Raw genomic sequence first — 10,936 nt, 5'->3', positions numbered from 1 at the left:
ACACTTGTTTGTTTTTTCCAAGGATTAGTCCATTTTGACTAAAACCTCTTATTTTCACTTTCCGTATTATCACAAGGAGTTATCCATTAGGATTAAGTACTCAATATTGCACTTCCATTATGTCTACAAGAGATATCAGTGGACCCTGGGCTTGTACAGACTTACATTGTCAATAGAACATGCATGGTATTAAGGCATTAATTTGAACGAGGATATGATTGCTGGTTATGTAACAAACTATATAATATTAATGAATGCTTTTCATAATGCAGTTATTAACCAGTTACACTGAAGGTAATCAGAGCAACTCAATGCTATCACCCAATATTGAAGATGTCATGGCTTGCAACAGCTGCTCACCCCCACTCATGTCCTCATCTGCTACTGAACATCATTGGCCCTAATTTAGGGCATTGCCATTCAGGATGTTGTTGGCTCTTGTGTGACAGGAGTCAGACTGCCAGATGTGTGGGTGTGCTGCCCAATTATGACACCCTCAACAGCACAGACACTTCTGTCCCCATGCAGCCAAAAATGTGTGATAGTGTACCCCATTGGAGTGACAGACTACTGCAGGAGTCAAGGATCCACCATAGGATTCAAGGTTCCCAGGATTTGAAGTTCTACCACAGGAATCAAGGATTCTAGGTAAAATGAGCTACTGCAGGACTCAAGGAACCCGCAGTCAGTAAATGCAACACCAGAGGTTTAGCCAGGTGCTTAACAGTCCTCCCTATTGATTAGAGGAAAACTGTGCTTTGACTCTGCTCTTCACCTGTGTTCCCAGCACTCCAGCTGAGACAATCGTCAAGACTGACATCAAGTTCATCTTCCCAGAATGTTTCTTCATTTAGTGCATCTCACAACATCTTCAGCAGTGTTACTGCATTGACTTTGCTCAAATCCTTGTAACTGTCTGTTATTAGCCAGGGAAGTTAGATATAATTGTTTCAAGTGTGAAACTTCTGTTGCATTCTTGAACTGTCCCTTGCCTATCATGTGCCTATGTACTAGAACACTGTCTCGTCTTCTAAATTGGGCTGTAAAAACTGTCTCTTGAGCCTTTGCGGGTTTACTTAGAAACCCAGAGTGAACCTTTGTTTCTGTTCATTGCCTTAGGTTGTGGAGCTTTAGCAATTGTGCCTAGGACAGTGGAACAGGGCCAGTCTCACAGCTATTCCCTTGGATCTCGCAAAGTAAAGATACCATGCCATTGATACTTTTACTGTTTACTATAATGTCTCTATTTCTAACCTGACTCAGTTTCTGTCAAATGTTACCATTGATGTGAAATTCATGTAAAAGAAAAGCTGCATGTGAATTCAACTAAGGTAAAAGCAGAGAGTAACAGTAGTCTTGTATTTATTTTAGTACAAAAGAGCAATCAGTTGAGAGAAACTGCAGAACACCAAAGAGACCCTCCATTTGTTGAGATGAGCTGAGCGACTACAACCCAAAAATGTTTCTTGTGTGCCTTCTCTCATATCCCTTTCCTCCTCCTCCAATCTCCCATGATCTTCCCTGTCTCTATCTAGCACAGTTTTGGATGTGTGTGCCACTGTAGAAAGGGAAGGTGTCTGGTGTGTTCCACGTTGTTCGTGCAGCAGCATTCGGATTTAGAGGTAAGGGGTAACTTGACTCTGTCAGAAGGTACACCTCTCTCTCTTGTAAATAGCATAAAATAAATCAGATTGTTATTTGCAGTTGTCATATACTCGGTTATTAAATGTCAGCTCAGGAAAACATTGAGTTTCATTTCAGAAAAGAGAATTTGAAACTACAGTGAGTGGCAGCATGGATATCTTATACCATTTTGAAAAGTTAGATGCCAAAGCCAATATCATATATGGTGTTCAACAGCAATTCACCCTGGACTCATTTAGAATGCATTTATACCCAAAATTGGAAAATACAAAAACTAGAAGCATTAGTAATGGCTCAAAAGATAAAACTCCATTTACTTTACTGACACTATTAGTTTTCACATGCTATCTTCATGCTGCTCTACTGCAGAGAAGCAGCCACACAGTCCCTTTTGCACTTGGCAACCGCTGAATCACCCACAGGTTTCACCTCGCCCAACTAAGCAACATTCCACCATTAACCATTTTTCATCCTGACTGCAATGTCCCTCTTTTCTGACACTTGAACAGCTCTGTGTCCTGGATTCACACCCAGTCACCAGCTTGCACACTAGACTTCGCAAATATAGTTCTTCTTGACACCTAATCATCACACCTACAGAGACCCCATCTTGTGACTCACTAACTTGTTGACCCTGCTCCACTCACTCACACCCCATTGTCTCCCCATAGCCTTGACCATCCAAAAAGACACAACATGGAAGACAACAGACATCCAGGGCTCATTTTAAATGGAACTCGACTAGTCATGGAGAGTAGTGCCCTCCAGCATGGCTGCAACATGTTCCCAATGGCCTTTACACCATCACCTCAAGACATGTAAACACTTTTATTGCTCTTCACAATCACCTTTTTGAAATTCCTGACCTTCCTTGTGGCTTGGGGTTGATAGAGGGATGTCCTAAATTGCCTGATACCACAATTTTTGAGAAAATCAATCATAACATCTGGTGTGACTTGCACACCATTGTTAGTTAACATTTCTTCAGGCATTCCTACATGAACAAAGACATCAAGAAGAAAACCTGATGACACTCTGAATGGTGGGTTCAGAGAACCCTATGATCTCTAACTTATCTGGAAAGATGGTTGACCATAACAATCAAGTATCTGAGTTGCCTAGGTATGAAATGAAATGGACCAATAGGCGCCACACCTACGTTTTGCAGCACCCTACCAGGATAAATATCAATAACACACTCATTGTGACTGTAATCTAGTCTTTGTCAATCACATTGCACTACATTCACTCCCTCACCAGGTTTTCAATGTTGCCATCTACTCCAGGCCACTAAAAACATCCTTTTATTTTCCTTTTGATAATACTCATGCCCAGATGCCCCAAATGTGCAGTTTCCATATTTCTTCATTTAAAACTTTTGAAAGGAATCAGCTTGTCCACATGAACCAACAGCATATTCTCAAACAACAATTCATCTGCCATTTTGCAAAATGGTAGCAACTCAACCGGCAAGTACTTTTCATTGGCATAATCTATGAACACAGCCTCAAAACCAATACAGGATCGCTACAATGCACTTCTCATTCATGTAACTACACATAAGTGAATCATTAACTTTGGCAATTATGTACTCTTCCACATCATCCTCAGAATCTATATCCTCTGTGGGGTTTTTTCTTCAGTTTTTATTTAACCTGAAGGTACTGAAATGCTTATTATGAGCACCAGTTATATTACACAAGGGCACATTTATTTGAAAAAAAAGGATTTTAGGCACAGGAAGAATAAGTGATTTGTCCAGGATGTTAAGCCAATGCCTAGACTCAAACAAGGGTCCCCAATTCCACACTTGGCCGCTCTGCCCATTACACAACATCCTCTCCCCAGACTTGCCATAAGTAATGTAATCCACCCTGAAATTGAATTTAAGCTGTTTCATAGAACACTTGGCCAATCTGCGGAATGGCTACGGAGACTCATGCCTCTCTGTAGCACAGGTGATCAATGCTCCACCCACCGCAGCAAAGACCGTGGTGACAGCTCGAGAAAGCGGAGCCACCGAGAACTGCGGCTGAGATTCACGCTGATAAGATAACAGGGGGATAAAATCTGATGCTGCATTTCACTTTGCCGTGAGCCGCAGAGAAAGCGCTCTGTAACCTGAGAGCTGAGAGCTGATTGGCCAATGCCGAATACCGTGGAAGGAGTACCGGAGGCGGAGGGTGAAAAGCAGCACGCTCAATGGTAGTAACATTGCATCTGTCCTCTGTGGTAGGACATGAACATTGTGCAGCCTGAAAACATTTTGGCTTGAGGCTTAAGGCGAAGCAGCGAGGCTGATTTAACAGCAAACAGAAGGCACAGATGCTCCCTTGGGGAGTTGATAGGAGCTAATTGCAGTGAATGGGAGCAGCAAGATGAGCTGAGGCGGCAGTGTGGCACTGGATGCAGTAAGAGTACAATAACGTTGGCTAGCTCTTAGCACTGGACAATTTGAGGCCAGTTTGTTGAAGGGAAGAGAAGGCGAAGGCAAAAAAATAAAAAAGAACCCCCCCTTTTTACAGATTGAAATTAAAACCTTACTCAGTCTCATACTGGATGAGATTAGGGATATGAAAAAGTCCCAGGAACATGAGACAGTCGCTCTCCATCTTAGGCTGGAAAACATCGAAGAATCAATTTCAGGTATTCCCGCAAGACTCGAAGAAGCAGAATCAAGGATAGCTCACTTGGAGGATCAGATGAGCTCTACAATCCAGAAAATCAACTCAGTGATGGCAGACAAGATTGTCCTTGAGAACAAGCTCGAAAAACTGGAAAACCATTCACGCCGCTCTAATCTTCGGATTGAGGGAGTGCCGGAGGGGAGTGAGGGAACCAACACCCTCCTTTGGGATGAAAAATTCATCAAACAAAAAGTGCTCCCGGATTTCACTGGAGATTCAACATTAACTAGGGCACATCAGGTTTCTGCTCATCCCATCCCTATTTCTAAGTATCCTCGTGCAATTTTAACCAACTTTGCGGACTATAGAATAAAAGAGAACATTCTGGCTAAAGTGATTCTGCAAAGATAGTTCTTTATCAACGAGGGCACTAAATGTCGGATTTTTCCAGATATGTCTGCAGGGGCGGCACGATATGTAAAGAATTTGCGAAGCTTTTGTATTTATTTTAGGCACAGGGGGCTCAGGCATCCATTGCACAGTAATCTAAGCTAAGGGTGTTGGTTAGAGGAAAATTCCATATGCTCTCGTGCTTAGAGGAAGCCCAGGAGCTATTGAGAGAGATTACTAATGCGAAATTAATTTGCGGGAACTAATCTGTGGGAACTATTAATCTTTGATTTGATTTATGTTTTCTAGGTTTTCACTGATGTGTGGGGGGTAGATCACCTAGGGTGCAGAAACAGGGCACCCCATTGTCAAGAAGGGCGGGAGAGATGTGGTTTGCGGGGCCCAAGGGGGATGACCACACTTCTGGGGAGGGTTCAAGGGGTCAGGGATAGAGGTGTTTTGGGTGGGGTTCTTATGGGGGGATATAGCAATAGTAAAAAATGAACAGGAAAGATATAAACTATTTTATAGATGTACTCTAAATGGTGGAGGTCATGTCAGATGGGATGAAAAATACAGAATACAGTAGGCAAAACAAGATGAAACTCATAAATACAGAATATAAAAATTGTTACATGTAATGTCAATGGATTACTTAACCCGCGGAAAAGCGCTGCTTTTTTAAACTGGGTCACGTCCCTCTCTCCTGAGATCGTGTTTTTACAAGAAACACATCTTAGGACTGATATCCCAAAGATAGAACTTCCCAAAAAGTACTCACAGGCATATTTTTCTTCTGCCATTTTAGCTGTCCGAGGGATAGGGATTTTAGTAGCAGACACCCTTGACTGGCAGGTTAAGGATGTCCAACGAGATGGGAAAGGTAGATGGCTTTGGGTGAAAGTTAAACTGCAGGAAACAGTCCTGTACCTGGTAAATTGTTACGGTCCTATTGAGGACTATAACGCAGCATTCGGGTAAATTTATCAATTAGCAGTACGAATGGAAGGCATAATAATTCTGGGGGGTGGTTTTAATTTCATTCAGAATTTGGCACTTGATACATCAAATGAGGTGAAGAGCCAACTAAAGCCTAAAACAGCAAAATTAATAAGCAGCCTTACAAAAGACCTCTTATTAACAGATCCCTGGAGACTAGGCCACTCTAGTCTCTTGCAACTTACCTGTTACTCAGCAAGATTCAGATCAGCCTCACGATTGGACTATTTTTTTGGTGGATAAATATTGGCCAATTCTTTTTCAGATCATTCCTTAGTTTCATTTACATTAAAATTAAGTAGTACTTTAAAAAAGAGGCCCAGTTGGCAATTTGATAAATCCTTATTACAAGATATGACTTGGTTAACAGAAACCAGAGGGTTTATCAAGGAGTTTTTTCAGATTAATTTAAATACTGTGGTAAATAAAATTCCTTTACCGGGACTGAATTTGATACAGAAACATTATAAAATAGCTCAGTAAAATGAGAGGCAGAATCCGTGATATTAGAGTTTCGGAATGGGCTTTATTCGAGTGATCGATTATAATCGGTTGCTCCAAGTTCCATCACCACGGGGGTTCAGGAAGTGAAGTACATACTTTATTGACAAGAAATGACTTTTATAGTACATACATGACAATGAAGCGAATGCAGTAGGCGTAACAATTGATAAGGAAAATGACGATTTGTTCTGCGTAACCAGAAATGGGTGTAATAAAGAGTAAAAAGGAACATAATTGGTTATGATGTCATATATAGGTGGATCTATAAGATAATACTTGGCCTAGATGCGCGCGCAGCAGTATGACGTGTAATTGACGTGTAACTAGGGGGTGAAGGGGACTTGACATTTAGCTCTACATGTGGAGACAAAAAGTCTGGGGGGTCAAGTCAACCTAATCCCAAATCATATCTAACATCCTATGTTTAAAGAACTATGTTATCCAAGAAAGAAGGACTCTCGGACAGAATCTATTCTATACTGACTGTGCGTGCGTGTACAAGCGTCTAAGTGTCTACACTGAATGCGAGGGGGTAGGAATATTCCATGGTGACAGGGCTATGAATTACTTGCATAAGGGCAGAGAAGCCGGGCCTTTTGCTCGGTAACTGGAAGAATGTTTACTTAAACTACTAGGCAGGAATGCATCGGCTGAGGGGGAAGCAGATAATTCGAAGGTGAAATACAGTTCTTGGCAGAGAATAGGCTGATGTCAGGCTTCGTGAGCCGCGCAGAGAATGAGACAAAGTTCATGGTCACAGATGCAGGCTCAGACTGGAGCTTTCAGAGGCAGAAAGCAAGAAGAGTTTTGATGACAGAATCAGGGCCTGCTTGCCTGGACTGTAAAATGGCATAAGTGAACCATATAAAGCTGGTGGCCTTTCATATTTAGGAATGGAATATCCGGCCTATTCATGGCGGATCTGACAGAGGACATGTTGACGTTGGACGCACATGTATTTGCGTCTTCATAACTGGAACTGGAGGGAACATACATGTACTTGTGATATGTACATAGAACCGTTGGGGTCCAAGATAGGGGACATAACTGACCAGAAAAATCCATATTTCCACATTCCCTCCTTGTCCCCTACTTGCCCTTCAAGAGATATCAATCTTCATTAATCCATTGATCTGTTCATATAGCATCATTTGTTCTTCTTTCTTCTTCCGTGACGAATGAAATCTTGGTGGTGGAATACACGATGTGGCACACAGACCACAGATCGCTGGTCCACATTGTAGACATAGACAGCAACTGAATAGTATGAGAAGGCCAATACCTAGGAAGGATAAAACTCTCCATCCCCAGGCTATCACATTCCAAAACCAACTGGACCAAGTCCAAGTGCCTGGGTTCTGGTGTATCTGGCTTACAATTTTATGAAGGCGAGTGATGGCTTTATATACAGATGGCGAATTTTCTGGTATGAATACGCAGCAGCTTGATCCGATGACCCTACAAGCTCCGCCCCTATCAGCCAGGATGACGTCAAGGACAAGACGATTTTGAAGCACAACAATCCGCATAGCAGACTGCTCTTCTGTTAAATTGCCTAAGGCGGAAATAGTCTCATTCACTACTGCTTCAAGGGTTCTAGTTAATCTACGTATCAGCTTACTATTAGTAACGGTACCTATGTAGGGAAAGATGCCTTTATTAAAATCTACATACTTGTCCCATCCCGTCTCAGTGTAATCGACAATGGGGAGATCTCTCCGCTCCCTGTTGTGTACTAAATGAATATTTCTGTAATAATCAGGAGGAGCTAGGAAAACAGGTGGCAAAAGGAATGCAATGTAGCAGGTACCATCCCAATCTAGAGGTAAACGCATATGTGCAGTCTGACCACATACAAAGTAGGAATGGCGAGAAGCTCTAAATAAAGATTTGCCTTGATCACTGAATTCTACTGTAGTGGTGCATTTACTATGGCCCATATGTATGGAACCAACTTTTCTTACACATAATTCACCCTTCGCTGGGAATACTGACATGGTGGGCAAGACTAGTTCAATTTCGGATACGACATTTAGAATCATGAGATTAGGTGTAAAATTACCTAATCCATATACTTCATTTTCTAGATCAGTTCCTGTTCTTTTGGGGCGACCCTCCTTGTCGCGGTAACAGACCTTGAGTAAAACTAGGTTCAGGTTTCCCCATACCCAATGATCTTGGTAAACTGCTGTGTCTGAGTCTATGGAATTGATTAAACTAAACCATGCTCCACAGGAGCCATTGTGTGTAAATGGGTGTGGAAAGAATGGCAGGACTCCTTCATAATTCTGATAGGGAGGGAGCCGACCACACACCCAACAATTAGTAGCATTACTAGTCTGATGGGAATGATGTAACATACTAATGAAAGTGTTATTGCGCAGCGCAAGTCTATAAGACAATTCATGTGGAGGTAAGTCACTAAAAGAATGTTCAGCAGCAATATTATAAACATGTCTAGAAATAGGGTAATATATGTGCAACAACATACTTGTAACAATTATTAAAAGACTTAATAAAAACAGAATTAATAATGTCACTATGCAGTGGCTACGCAGTGATTTACAATACGCCTGTCGTTTCAACATTTTCCGGGTATTTTCTCTACTCAGGTCCAAGGGATACATGTCAGAGACAATTCAACCGCTTCACCTTGGAGAGGACTTAAACAATCAAATTGCTCGACTTGTTGGGCCTAAGCTTTAGTTTGTAAAGTTCGGTTTCAGTCTTTTCAACCAAAGGAAGTTTTGAATCAGTCTGTGAGGGAGTGCAGGGCACAATGTCTATATCCGAGGATAGTCCATGAAATTTCTTGATATGACTTGAATGAATCCAGCCCTTGCGGCCCTCGATCTTCACGGCTGTCCTTGTGGTCAGCAGGACCAACTTGGGTGTCTTCCACCTGGGCTCCAGCTGAGTCTTTCGGTCGAAATTCCTCACAAAGACCAGATCCCCCGGAACCACGTCATGGGGTTTCACCTCGGTGTTGTCGGGAAAGGCTGCAGCTACCTGTGAACGACAAGATTGTAGTGCAGACATCAAGGAAGCCAAGTAATCTGTCAGCATATTGCAGTCAATATCAGTTATTTTGCGTGGTACGGGCGTCCCCCACATATTTGGTGGTCTACCGAAGATCACCTCATACGGGGATAGCCCTGTTCGAGAGTGTGCTACCATTCTCATGTAAAAGAGTGCAACTGGTAACGCTACTATCCAGTCGACACCTTTCTCTCTGCATATTTTGGACAATCTGATTTTCAGTATCTGGTTATGTCTTTCTACGAGACCTGCTGCCTCGGGGTGTCGAACACAGTGGAATTTCCACTGATAACCTAACAGAAGTGAAACGTGTTTCATTAATTCGGATGAGAACGGCTGGCCGTTATCTGAGTGAACAACACGTGGTAAACCGTATCGTGGGAAGAATTCTCGAACCAACTGTTTGGCAGTAGTCGGGGCAGTGTAATCTGAAACCGGGTACGCCTCTGTCCAACGGGACAGAGCGCAGACAACTACGAGAACATATTTGAATCCTCGACATCGTTCCATCTGGATATAGTCCATCTGGAGTACTTCAAAAGGATTATTAGGAGGATGAAATCCACCCTGTTCTACGGGAACGCTTTTTCCTGGGTTAAACTGGCAACAGATCATACAGGTACGGACCTTTTGTTTGGCTGCTGCTCGTAAATGTTTGTTGAACCAAATGTGTTGAATGCTGTCTAGCATAGCTTTTTCTCCTAGATGTGCTGGACTATGTATAGTGTTAATTATAACTTGGACCATTGAATCAGGAAGGAACCACACAGACTTTTCCTTTATCATCCATCCTTGGTCCGTTTGGATCCCTCCTAATTCAGTCCATGTCTTTATTTCGTCTGGTGTAGCATGTGTCTGTATGTCAATTACGTCAAGAGTGGGATCTTTAACTGTCATACAATGTGTCGGTGTCGGGACTATTGTCTTTTTCATGTCGGGGGTTTGAGTTTGAGCAGTCTGTTTAGCTGTTCTGTCGGCTAGATCATTGCCTTGGGAAATGATATCAGTAATCTTTGTATGAGCCTTACATTTCATAATAGATATTGCAGTGGGTAGATGTATCGCATCTAATAAGGCATGAATGAGGGGTCCGTGCTGAATGTGGGCACCGTGGGAAGTTAAATAACCTCTTTCTCGCCACAGCACGCCGAAGTCATGTACAACTCCGAATGCATAACGTGAATCAGTGTATATGTTGACTTTTTTATTCGTGGCTTGAATACAGGCTTGTGTCAGAGCGATGAGCTCTGCGGCTTGAGCTGACAAAGTATTTATACGATTAGTTTCAATGACTTCAGTATCTGTTGTGACTGCGTAAGCGGCCACTAATTCTCCTGCACTTGTTCTCATACATGAACCATCTACATACAACGTCAGGTCTGGATCGGACAATGGAACATCTGTCAGGTCTTGTCTGGGTTTTGTCGTTATAGTAATAACTTCAATACAGTCATGAGCTAGTGGGTCTGTTCCGGTTACTGGCAAAAGTGTGGCAGGATTCAATGTGTTACAGCGTCTGATTTCTATATGTGGCTGAAACAATGTAAGTTCGTACCCTGTAAGTCGCGCTATAGTCAAGTGTTGTGTTTGTGTTCTATTTACAAGAACCTCTACTGCGTGTGGTACTTGAACTGTCAATGGATGTCCTAACACTATGGCATCGCTTTGTCTGATTGCTAAAGCTGTCGCTGCTACTGATTTCAGGCATACAGGCAAAGCCTGAGCTACGGGAT

The sequence above is a fragment of the Triturus cristatus genome, chromosome 5_1 (assembly GCF_964204655.1).
Source record: "Triturus cristatus chromosome 5_1, aTriCri1.1, whole genome shotgun sequence".
Taxonomy (NCBI): Eukaryota; Metazoa; Chordata; class Amphibia; order Caudata; family Salamandridae; genus Triturus; species Triturus cristatus.
The sequence above is the reverse complement of the archived record's forward strand: the minus strand, read 5'-3'. Positions refer to the sequence as shown.